At 32.6% G+C, this 14357-nt stretch overlaps 1 long non-coding RNA gene across 5 annotated transcripts in view; it reads left to right on the top strand.

Annotated features, from left to right (window-relative positions):
* Nucleotides 1-14357, top strand: part of LOC143225426 (uncharacterized) — a 44640-nt gene that overhangs the window by 2110 nt on the left and 28173 nt on the right. The window contains exon 2 of one of the 5 annotated variants that reach the window (XR_013013837.1): nt 635-815. The exons of 3 other annotated variants lie outside the window; for them this stretch is intronic. This is a non-coding gene — a long non-coding RNA (uncharacterized LOC143225426). Of the gene's footprint in view, nt 1-634; nt 816-3100; nt 3221-14357 lie in introns of all 5 variants that reach the window. One more of the 5 variants, XR_013013841.1, reaches the window with a different exon arrangement.

Here is a 14357-nt window from a genome sequence, read left to right on the forward strand (position 1 = left end):
ATGTTTTATACTGCACCACAGTGGAAAGGCTTAGTCTCTTTTTCATAATACACACATACTTTTATTCACGATAAGATTTGATTTTTTTTGCGTAGTTTTCACAAAAACGTAATTAAATTATTTCTTCGAGACTGATGAAATAAGTGAACGATAGGTGAAATTTGGAAGCACAGAAAACTTCCTTTCAATTAAATTCTATAATTTTCTTTAATCATTCAATAATGGTTTCTTGCCATTTTTGACGGGCTCTTATACTAGTAGTGAAATAAAGCAGAAAAGTTTTAATTACCGTCCTATAATATATACAAATGTGCTTTTGTCTACGACATTTCAAAGTTACGGAAAGTTCAAGCAACTTCAAGGGCACAAAGAGCCATCGTAAAGACAACAATCTTGAAATGTAAACAGTATTATCACAAAGAACTTGTGGTGTTTCACTAGATATTAGTAGAAAAGAGGGAATAACTACTACTTTAAATAAATATTAGGGCACTGCATTTATTACATATACCACGTTCATCCACTATTTCATTCCTGATCATACGTAGGTATATCTAAACAATACAGTAAATTATACCCACCCTTAAAGTTCAAGACTTCTTTCTATTTTGTTATGTACTGTCTCATCGTGTAGAGATTTGAATCAAAGCAAGAGACGACGACGAAAAATAGGATGCAACAGAGCTCCGCCTTTCGCTTATCATTCAGCCAATGACATTTCCAAAGTAGAAAGAAATATGGCTGCCTCCTCTCTGGGAGAAAAAGAGTAAAAACGTCGACAGACAAGTATGAAAGTGTACGAGAAAACATAAAATGTAAGAGATGTCAAATAAAACAGTTTTCTGTGATAAACATTTTTCTTTCTTAATTTAGTCAGATGGTTAAAAGATGGTATAAGCATAGATTATCGAAACAAACTACATTCTTTGCCAAGATTCCGCCCTAAATAGACCCGTTTTACATGATAATAAAAAGACGTAACTAACATATTTACATGTAAAACACATTAACAATGAGTTCTATATTAGACATTACGTCATTTAAATTCGAATATTTTTGGCATCTTTATGACGCAATAGACCCATATATGTTGCAGCAACGTGTTATCCTGGCCGTGTGTGTTTAGGCAGATAACTAATAATGTACATCCAATTATCTAAGCACGTCAACTGACTAGTCAGTCACTGTGACGGTAAATATCTACAAAAAAGATGTGTCATATATTACTATGGAAACTAATGAATTCTTAGAGTGATGTGGTTTTCGTAAAAGAACTCCACAATCTTTTTTTTTTTTATTAATTCCTTGAATTTCTCCCTATTTCCCAATACACAGATGTACAACTAAGCTGCTAATTATTAACAGATTTGATTGGGCGTTGCGTAGAGGTGGGCAGTCCGAACTGTAGAGCCAAGATTCCATGGTTTGCTTCTCGTTCATGCAAAAATCACATTCAGCTCTTTGTATCTATATTACAAAAGATGAAGCGTTGTCGATACATGTTGTTCGCTGGCTATTTTCTCACTGTTCAAAATTAAGGAAAGATGGCACAGAGAAACTCAGAATAACTAAAACGTTTAAAGTGAACACTTCGTGTCATTTACACCTTTAAATATTTTTGAAGTTACAAATTCGTTTACGAATAAATCAAGCGTCACGAGCAATTATCGTTTCTGACAATTAACCACATACACAATACAACCAAAGCCATTTTGTTATATTTCACAAACATCTAGGAGACTCAGCCTTTTTAAAATATTACATACGTCTATCATGGATGACTTATATTCTAAAAAGTTTCAGTTTTATAAAAAATACTTCTGTGTGTTATTTCATATTTTAGAGTCCCCACTCCACGCTCTTGTAAATTTTTCTAACTCTAATTAGATATAAAGTATACATTGTACAACACACACTGTATAGCATTTAACACGGTACAACACATACATTGTTTAAGGTTCATCACACATTGTATAGCATTTAACACGGTACAACACATTGTTTAAGGTTCATCATACACACTGTATAGCATTTAACACGGTACAACACATACATTGTTTAAGGTTTACTATACTGAATGGTAAACACAAATAGTTTAAAAGCATTTGAAAATATCTCATTTTGAGCTAAAGAAAATCAAAACTGTTAACTACTACGTTTATTAGCTTCAAATGTACAACTGGATATAATTAATACAAACAGAATTTATTCATTTTTATACTGGAAAATAAACCTTAAAACGATCTAGTATAATACGACCAAACATAACTACAAATGGCAGTTCAAAAGATAGCTGAGTGTCAAGGGATACTCTATTCGGATTGCAAGTAATTCGATATCCTGAGCAATATAGTTATGTTATTAAATACTTGTGTAACTATAATTTGTAGTTATCCTAAAGTGAAAATACTCATCCTGGGGAAAATATAATTCTCATGATTAGTAAGTATAAACAACTAATGCTCTCTATAATATAGCATTGTGGTTAGTGTAGAATATTTAGGGCTACTTATAGTGAAAACATAACATTACTATCAAATTGTAAATTTCGCCATGCTTTGCTTACTTCTTAAAACACAAGACTCGTAAGTTAAGTAAAAATTACTCGGCCACCTTCATCGTGAAACGCATGAGTATTTATCGCTGTCTTTGTTCTCAGACCATTAAAAGTATACTATCCAGTTCCTGTCAGGAAAAATATATTGTACTGACCACAATCTTGTTGATTTTCTAGCTACTATAAATACAAACTGGTTAAAAATGTCTCATATTTCAAGTCTATTTTTTCTTCTAATAGTTCTGAACTATAACATAGAATACACTGCTACCATAAACAATAGCTACGTTTATAGACTAGTTGTTTGCAGAAATGAAGCTGACAGATTCTACAGTATATCCTTTAGATATTCCACAGTGCACAAGACAGTCATTTTAACGTTAGTACGTTTGGTGTTAAAATTAGTGAAAAAAATACAAATTTCGGTATCATTACTAACATTTTTATCGAAACTTTACTGAATCGTGATAAAGTTATTTCTGAACTTATTACATTATTATTACTATTAAATAATTATTACGTTATGAATTTATACCCCTATAGATGCCAGTAGTCTTCAACTATTCCGTACTATTAAATGCAAGAAAGTCTCGACACCATTACGTATGTTATCTATGGAGATATCGCGGAGTGAGTCCGTCACTTGGGTGGGATAACTCGCCTGTAAGTGCAGCAATAACTGATAACTAACATTCTTCAAACCGTCAAGAGACTGTACAAACACGTGTTCTTACGCAAAAGAGAAAAGGCATTTCAATTTCTCACCAAAGAGTATCCCGTACTTATGTTCATAACTGACAGCGAGCCGCTGTCCAGCGAACTCCTTATCGATTGATGGTTATTTGGAAACCAAAATTAGTTATAGTTCAAAGTTTCAAATATTTCTAACAAAATAAAGCACGCATTTACAATATATTTAAAAATTTAGTTTGATTTAAAGTATGTTTGTAATTAAAACTACGTGGACTCTTACTTTCGAAGCCTAATAAGTTTCTAGGAAATAGAAAGGTAAAGAGACTAAAAATATACATAAATTTCAAAATTTATGAAACAATTACACGTGTTGAGCCCTCGAAATGTCAAACCGTAAAAATATTAAATCAAAATTTATTTTAAAAGTCTTCAATATATTTTATAGATGTTTCAAAAGACGTTACAAAAGACAACTATAGGTAACCTTAACATTTCAAATTACAACATTGCCTTGGTATGTCAGCTGAATGACAAATGTGTTTAATACGACGAACATTTTATTGCCCTTATTATGAAAAATACGGTGGCCATTTTTTTCTTTGAATATATTACGCAACTAGTATAAAAATGTTTTTTGTAAAATATATTTTAGTAAGTTATAATTGGGTATATTACCTAGAAGTAATATAACATAATTCTTTGATTTATTTTAACTGTTACCTAAAAGTATCAGTATTTAATTACAGAATTTAACCATATATACGTGTATTAATAAATACATATCTGTTGCCTGAACATTACAATTTTAACATTTTAAAGTTCTTTGTTTCTTAAGTCTCATTCTCCTAAAACTTTAAATTTTCAAACTGATAGAAAGACTGAATCATAAAGAGATTGACAATGCAAGCAAACTGACAGAACCGTTACACTATATAACGTAACTTCCCATGTTTTGCGATCAGAAACAAAACTCAAGATTTATTACTTTTTCTAAACACCTAACTCTCCAGTACTGGTATCCCACAAGGGTAACCGTCTATATTTGGGGAGAATAGGGCGACAAGACGTCCGGTGAGGAGGCACAGCTTCCCCTTATCTTTACGTATACATGAAATGGCATCGAGAAAAAAAAAAAACGTGGGAAACTGTGTTGATATGTTGGTTAATCCAACCAACTGACAAGAGTAACTGTAACGTAGGTACCAAGTTGGGTACAGTACAAGTCACATAAGCGTCAAGACGAGTGTTAATATAAAATATACACGTTCATACTTATCCCCAGTAAACTGTAATTTTAAATTCTGTTCAGTGACGAGCAGCACAACGCACGAAAACAAGGAATTTCATTGCTTAGTCTGCGAAAAAGTCAACATACACATCTACAAGAAAGTTACTTCATGGATACGAAAGAATGGAAGATAAATACACTACGAAGAAACATTATATGCGGTTACCTAAACAGGCATAAAACCATCCAGGGAAAATAATAGTTAACCACAAATATATGTACACAATTAACACATATTCCTATCTCTGTTATCAAACCTTTAAGGACTCTCCTGTTAATTCATCAAAAGAATGCTTTCTGTAAAGGAATTTTGTTTGAAAGAGAAAGAAAGACAGGTATAATTTGTATTATATACAACAGTTAGAGGGCAAGACAACAATTGATAGCGTGATCTGATAACGATAAAATTAAAAAAACAAGAGTGCTAGTCACGTGACATCTCGCCAGGCAAACTCCATCGTAGGGACTAACACCGAGTTGAGTAACTTCTACTGGTCTATTATAAAGATAGTTTGGATTTTAGATTAGCTTTTAGTTGTAAATAAACAAAAGTAAATACGTCACAGCTTGTTTTTAAGCGCAATAGGCTATCTATGTTATGTTCACCGCAAGGATCAAATCCTGCATTCTGAACACAGACTGCCGCTGAGAAACCGGGGAGCAACCTAACACCTTACAATCACTGTGATAAAAACATGTACAGTGATATACCTAGTCCGTTGACAAACGACTGGTTCCTCTAGAAATTATTATTATAAAATTCACAAGTGCAATATACAAGGTAGGTAAGGTGATATTTCGAGGTTACAACCTCCGTTATGTTTCAGTGGGATGTAACAACAGTAACATAGTGTGCAAGCTTCCTGAGAATATAGTGAAATGAAATTACAGCTCAAGCCCACAGTTTGATATTAAACATCGTTATAAGCTGTAAAGAAAGTGCACGAAGATAATTATACATTACAAATGCCATCCTTCGTCCTATACACATTAAAAAAACAAAAACAATTTTAATTGTTTTTGGGTTTCAATAAACAGTTTCATTATGGTTATATATATTTATGTTCAGTCTCTTTCTTTCACGAAATCAGCAAAAGTCAGTAAACTCATAATTAGTTAGTAATAAATATCTTGTTTAGTATTCTATTTTATTAAGCAGACATGCCCGTTTACTTTTAAGTCAAATCAGTTTTACGAGAACATAAAACACAGTTACACATAGAAGTAATTTGGGTGATAGTCTGGAATGACAATAACCTACAAGTGTTGACCTTATTTAAAGTATCGTACTATAACAGCCTATAGATGTTGGCATTATTAACAGTATGGTGCTGTAATAACTTATAGTTGTTGGCTTTATTTGCAGCATCTTATTACAATAACATATAGGTGTTGTCCAGTACTATAATAACCTGCAGAAATTAACTTTATTTAGAGCTTAATACTATAATAACTTATAGGTGTTAGACTTATTAACAGCCTGGTATTATAATAACCTTCAAATTTTAGCTTCATTTGCAACCTGGTACTCTAACAGCATATATAGTTGTTAGCTTTACTTGCAACCTGGTACTGTAACAACATTTATAGTTCTTAGCCTTACTTGCAACCTGGTACTATAACAACATACATAGTTGTTAGCCTTACTTGCAACCTGGTACTATAACAACATTTATAGTTCTTAGCCTTACTTGCAACCTGGTATTATAACAACACACATAGTTCTTAGCCTTATTTGCAACCTGGTACTACAACAACATATATAGTTGTTGGCCTTATTTGCAACCTCGTACTATAACAACACATAGGTGCTAGCTTTATTTGCATTCTGGACAATAACAGGTAGTAGCCCTTCCGGTAAATATTTCCACTATTCCAAGTTTCACGTTAGTTTATACAACTTATTGGTCTACAGTTTTATACCTCTTTCTGAGTCACCCATAATTATAGTAATGGCTCTGATAGACTTTGCCTCTGAGTCACCCATAATTATAGTAATGGTTCTGATAGATTTTACTTCTGAATCACCCATAATTATAGTAATGGTTCTGATAGATTTTACTTCTGAATCACCCATAATTATAGTAATGGCTCTGATAGACTTTGTAAAGCGAGACGAAGTTTACAGAAACAAGTGGGAAAAATCCACTAAATTAAAAACTCTGTTTAGTCTGCCTAAAAATACCCCTGAAACTCTAGTGCTAACTAGACTTAGTACATGCGCACATTAGTTTCTGCCACTTATCTGTTATTTTGTTTTATTAAAGTCTACTCATGAATTGATGAATCGTAAACTGTTATAGTTTAACTATACAATAACTGCTTTCATGAATTACTGAATCCTAAGCTTTTCAACATTATAGTTTGACTTTCACAGTACCATCATTCATCATCTTCTTTAACTTCTACAGATTAGTAACTGTAGAATGCTTCTCTTAGACTGGTTCCTGCAGCCGTTTTATAAGAATAGTACAGATCCAGTACAGCTTTGTATCATTTTCAAGACACATCTTGTAAAATTTGTGTAAAATTCTTAGGTTCTAGGTCCACGTACTAAAGATTTTACGTAACATTTTCCATGACTATCTATACTTGTCGCAATGGAATATACGGTATTAGCTGTGTTCTTGACCTACCTCCATGCATATTAACTGTGTTCTTGGCCTACCTCCATGCGATATTAGCTGTGTTCTTAACTTACCTCCAAAGTAAATAGCTCACAATAAAGTGAAGACATGCGCAATTAAACCTGTAAACAATGAAGTGTTTTTCTAACGCAGTGTTTCTCAAACGCTAAGTTCCCTGTGCCACTTTTGATACTTAGCCTTATCGATATTACATCGGGTGTGGGAGGTAGTTAGCGATATGTGAGGAAAGAATATAATATTGTACTGAAGCTTAAGAACTTTATTAATGTTGTTCATTCAATGTCGTTGTAAACTAATAATCATTACATTCCAATCTGTATATATACCTGGAAATAAACAACTTGATGATTGTCCAATGGGAGGCTAAGAACTGCTAGCGACCCCAAAGTCGGACAGGGATATCTGGGTCGTGACTAAACAGTAAAACAAGGATATCTGGTTCTATGTTGGTGAGATTTAAGACGTAGGTACAGCTCCACGTCAGTAAGACGATTTCGAGCTCAGGAGCAAAACATTTTAAAACGGGTATCCCACTTTCTTTCTGTCCCTGCCGTCTACCACCGGTGGTGCATATACCACACTTTGACAAACACCGATCTAATGTATGTTATTCGTCATAAGTGTCAGTGTGTATATTAGTCGCGTCGAACGTGTCCAGTTAATAAGTAATCTTCAAGGGTCGAAGACAAGCGTTGATTTTAAACATATTCTACCTTCTATTGGTCGTATTCATAAAGAATATTTTGAATATTTCAAAATAATATAATACAAAAACTTGATTCAGTATCCAATTGGTAGCTGACTAAACACTAAAACAAAATAACAGAGGCAGTGATATAAATATTACCATCATGTATATGGTTAGAAACCTATGTACTAATGTTTAATAGGAATTTTGTGACATATGTGTGACGAAACTTCTAGCTTTCTGACCAACTTCTTATGTAAACAAGTTACCTGTTAATGGATACTTTTCTGAATCGCATATTCGAAGTATCAGATTTTATTTTCAGCACAACTGTAACGTGTGTATACACACAATCAATTTTTCATCCAAATTACATACATTCACTGAACACACATAGACAACTGTAGTAACATACTTGTTATGCACATTCACTGAACACACATAGACAACTGTAGTAATATACTTGTTACGTACAGTCACTGAACACGCACAGACAACTATAGTAATATATACGTTACATACAGTCATTGAACACACATAAATAACTGTAGTAATATATTTGTTACGTACATTCACTGAACACACATAGACAACTATAGTAATATACTTGTTACATACAGTCACTGAACACACATAGATAACTGTAGTAATATATTTGTTACGTACATTCACTGAACACACATAGACAACTGTAGTAACATACTTGTTATGCACATTCACTGAACACACATAGACAACTGTAGTAATATACTTGTTACGTACAGTCACTGAACACGCACAGACAACTATAGTAATATATACGTTACATACAGTCACTGAACACACATAAATAACTGTAGTAATATATTTGTTACGTACATTCACTGAACACACATAGACAACTGTAGTAACATACTTGTTATGCACATTCACTGAACACACATAGACAACTGTAGTAATATACTTGTTACGTACAGTCACTGAACACGCACAGACAACTATAGTAATATATACGTTACATACAGTCACTGAACACACATAAATAACTGTAGTAATATATTTGTTACGTACATTCACTGAACACACATAGACAACTATAGTAATATACTTGTTACATACAGTCACTGAACACACATAGATAACTGTAGTAATATATTTGTTACGTACATTCACTGAACACACATAGACAACTGTAGTAATACACTTGTTACGTACATTCACTGAATACGCACAGACAACTATAGTAATATACTTGTTACATACAGTCACTGAACACGCACAGACAACTATAGTAATATACTTGTTACATACAGTCACTGAACACACATAGATAACTGTAGTAATATATTTGTTACGTACAGTCACTGAACACACATAGACAACTATAGTAATATACTTGTTACATACAGTCACTGAACACGCACAGACAACTATAGTAATATACTTGTTACATACAGTCACTGAACACACATAGATAACTGTAGTAATACACTTGTTACGTACATTCACTGAACACACACAAACAACTATAGTAATTACTTGTTACATACAGTCACTGAACACACATAGACAACTGTAATAATATACTTGTTACGTACATTCACTGAACACACACAGACAACTGTAGTAATATACTCGTTACGTACAGTCACTGAACACGCACAGACAACTATAGTAATATACTTGTTACATACAGTCACTGAACACACATAAATAACTGTAGTAATATATTTGTTACGTACATTCACTGAACACACATAGACAACTATAGTAATATACTTGTTACATACAGTCACTGAACACGCACAGACAACTATAGTAATATACTTGTTACATACAGTCACTGAACACACATAGATAACTGCAGTAATATATTTGTTACGTACATTCACTGAACACACATAGACAACTGTAGTAATACACTTGTTACATACATTCACTGAACACACACAGACAACTGTAGTAATATACTTGTTACATACAGTCACTGAACACGCACAGACAACTATAGTAATATACTTGTTACATACAGTCACTGAACACACATAGATAACTGTAGTAATATATTTGTTACGTACATTCACTGAACACACATAGACAACTGTAGTAATTACTTGTTACATACAGTCACTGAACACACATAGACAACTGTAGTAATATACATGTTGCTTTAGAATATATATATATATATATATATATAGAGAGAGAGAGAGATTAACTATTAACAAATTCAGTACAACCTTGAAAATTTGGGGAACTGAATTTTTAATAGACTGAGATAAAAGCTTGTGTGTTTATGTATACAATATTTCATTGATTTTGTTTAACCACAGTAAACCTGTATTCATGCTGGATTTCATGAATATGTAGCAGTTACGTCACTTATGTATTCTTCTGAATTATTCAGCGGTTTGATATTCTAAAAGTAAATATGAAAAGTAATACATCATTCGACTGACAACTTGCCGCTGAGTTCTATTGGTTCGAAGAACGTCACCCCTCAGCAGTGATCCCGACAAGAGCAGAGAGAAAAAAACAAAACAGGTGGTCTTAATTTAAATTTTCTTTAAAGCCATTTTACTGGCTGGCACCTAAAGTTATTTTGACCGTAAACTTATTTTACTGATAGATATTTGAGGCCATTTTGAACTACTTTACTGACCAAATATTTCACTAGTCTGATTGGTTACTAATAACCAATCTATAGTTCAATGCATTCTTATCGTTCTTTATTTCAATGTTGTGAATACATGGATTTATGGAAATAGGTACTTTTAGCCCTTTTATTATGCACAACATTAATATATTATGTTCTAAAGCTAATATAACGGTCAGTAATTTATTCCTAAAACTAATGTTTTGACTCATACATGTGGTTATTTTACTTTCATAATATATCCTGAAATCGGCACATTTTTATACGTAATAAAACTCTGATCACGTTAAAACAGTTGACTGTAGTTTAAATTAAGTCATAACTTACATATCAGCGATTCATTATTGACCGTAAATTTATTTTATCGATAGAGGTACACCCGGCAGCACGAGTCCTGCTCTGTTGAGCACGTGTCAGTTAGACGTAAAGTAAACAGCTTGAAATGGACTGTAAAATTGGCCCGATCAGAGACAGACACGTTGTTTCGCCTTCAGAAATGACAGAAACCAATATATTTAAAATATGCTTCGAACTTCTCAATACTATGGACCTTTATGGTTTTACCTAATATCGTATACAAACAGCTGAGGTGTTTGGAGCGTAAGAATGTTATTAAACAACGAGTTCTGGCACGAGCGTCATGAAATCACAGAAACGCTGAAATCGTGACATGAAACAGAGGGTTTTATCAGAGAGGCTTAGATTTAATATAAAATTGAAACATACGATATCTAAATATTCACAAGATATAAAATAATCATTGTACACATCAATTCCAACTCAACACAATGGAACTAGGTTTTCTTGTAGGAAGGCATCTCACAATTAACTTAAAACATTAAAAAATATGTTATATATATCAAGCTGTAATGCCACGAGCCCTGACTATAAATAAAGCATATAATAAAAGAACATAAGCAGACATTATATGTAATACAGCTAGTTACATGCCAGGTTGTCATTTCTATGTTCAGTGGTTTTTTTTTTTTTGTTTCTATGATACAGTTATTAGTAAGACTGGCTTAAATGGACATTTATGTATTTTAATTCATGTTTTAATTTTAATTCTGTTTTCACAAGTTTCTGCGCCCTTACGCTAAAGTTATTACATTTATACCACTTTACTGATCACGTGACTTCTCCAATCCATTTTTCCTGTTAACTTCAACTTTTAGGGTTGCTTTTATACTTCCATGGGTCACTCAACACTGATAATTGCTGATAACTACAGCTTTGAAGACGACTTTATAGTCAGGTGTTTATATTTCATTTCTGTGTTAATTTAGTATTATTATTATATGGTTTCACAACCAAAAAAACCAGTTTACCAAGACTGACACGAAGCTGACTTGTAACATGTCATAAAAGTCAAAGATAAATATTTTGTATTAATCCACTGAAATGAAGCTTATATCAAATTTGTTAGTAATCTAACAGACAAAACAGATAATTTTAATCCGCTGAAAGAGTTTATATCGAATATGTTAATACTCTAAAAGGCACTTTAAATTTAAAGTATTAATCCACTAAAATAAGATTTATGTCTAATATATTACTACTATAAGAGACGCAATAGATAAAACCCATTTAGAAACATACACAATGATGCACGAAATGGTCACAAAAACAAATATAATTACGTATTAAAGACAAACTTACAGCAACATCAAACTTTATCACGTTTGGTAACAACATATTAGAATAATTACTAATTAGTAACTTATTTTTCGCCACTAATCACCAATTAATTATTAGCCTTGAGTTATCATGTGTATAACTAATAATTGATAACCAAGAAACAAAGTTAAAGCAAATTTGATGGTCCCTTTTATCTATATCATATCATAAATTTACCAGAAACGTGTTGTCAGGGTTCTTCTACTGCTATACAAGTTTCGTCTTGTTCCTTAGGCCTAAATAGTGTTCTACTTTCATCAACTAAGAATTACAAGCAATCTTTCTAACTGAAACTAATTTTTATTTTCGAATTTTTCTTGTTGAACAAGACATTGAAATTTTTTATTCCAACAAATACTCCTTACAAAAAGTATTTTTTATTTATATTATAGACACATGCAAGAACAAGTGCCGCTAAGTACATAGTTACACACGGCTATTGTGATGCTTTTAAATGGGAAATATTCCAACTACAATGCCCTATATTTTTATAATTATGAAACGAAATTTTCACTTGTTACGAAAATACATATCCTAATAAGAAAATTATACTTTGACAGAACCGCTAATATATCGGTATGAATGAGTCTATGACATTGCTGTTATATACACAGAACGTTTTAAATCGAAAATTATTTTAGGTATGCATATCAAGTCGTCAGTTAGTAGGTTCTGTATTCCTGCCACAATGCTCATACCATTTTTACTTCTTTCAAACAAATCAAGATAAAATGAAGGCGTCATACTTTCCCGTTTTGAAACCACTCCGATAAAGAAACTTACAATTTCAAAGGAGCACTTTCGTACAACATTATGTTAAAGCCTAAGTTACTAGAGCGTTAATTATTACATGCTCAAAAACCGAACATAATATAAACATAAAACAGCGTAGAACGTAACAAGTCCTACTCACGGAGAAAAAACAACAACACAAGTGTAGATAATAAAACCGCCAGAAACATTAGAAGTGTAGCACAACATCTTAATAGTCTAGGCTAGGGGTGGGCAACTACATCACCACTGGTCACATGTGGCCAGTGAATAGCACAATTGTGGCTAGTTCGAGTTTAGGATTCAACATTTTCCATCATTTATTTTTTGTCGCAAATTTGGCAATCAGCAACTGCACTACCTCACGTCATCTAATGTCGCGTGCTTCATCGCGCTTCATTTAAAGATAGCAATTTCAAAATTATTTTCCATGTTTGGATCCACTTGTATATGGGAGTCAACATTTTCTATGATAGATTTTCTCAAGTCTAGATACAGAACTCGGCTTACTGACATAAATTTAGAAGCAGAGTTAAGATGCTCATTGAACACAGATATTAAACCAAATTTCACAAATTGTGTTGATAAAAAAACCCATCAATTTTCACATTGAAGGTTAGTTGAAATGTAATTATTTTGATTAAACTAACATCTTTCTCTCTCTCTCTTTTTTTTTTTTTTTTGAATAGTGTGGCCAACGTTGTTTTCATTAGCCACAGTTGTGGCTACTATAAAAAATAAGTTGCCTACCACTGGTCTAGGCTAACCTCAGACAACCAACACAATGTGGGATAGTCATAAAGCACGAGTCACCATGTGAAAACCAAAAAGTTGGTTTTCTCATTACGTAAACAACATCCCATATTAGTGACGTTATTATTTCAATATGCATGACTTATTCGGTTTAATCACTTGGTATTGAGGCCTGTAGTGTTATTATTTCAACAGATTAGGGACGCCATGTTTTAATTCCCATAAATCATAAAAGTAACACTGACTTCTCGGAATAAAGTTAAGAGTTGAAAGAGCAAAAGTTTGGAGTTTCCTACAGAGTAAAAACGTATTTAGAAATTCTAGGCCTATTATAAGTACTATATTTACAATTGTAAAGGTATGTTTGACACAGACTCCCAAAAGTAATCTTCGTTATTAATGTAATGATAAGTCTCAAACTGACTCTTAAAGTAATGTACGTTATTAGCTTAATTTATGTTTCACACTTGTAAGAACCATAAGTTAACACTCGTTTTACAACTGTAAAGGTATGTTGCAAAGGGACTATACATTAATACCTCTATATTTCAAAGTGACACAAAAATTAATATTCGTTATTATTACTGTATACCATACTAACGACGGCTGTTGATCGAAATTAATACAACAGTTTTCTTACTAACACA

The sequence above is a fragment of the Tachypleus tridentatus genome, chromosome 9, assembly GCF_004210375.1.
Source record: "Tachypleus tridentatus isolate NWPU-2018 chromosome 9, ASM421037v1, whole genome shotgun sequence".
NCBI lineage: Eukaryota > Metazoa > Arthropoda > Merostomata > Xiphosura > Limulidae > Tachypleus > Tachypleus tridentatus.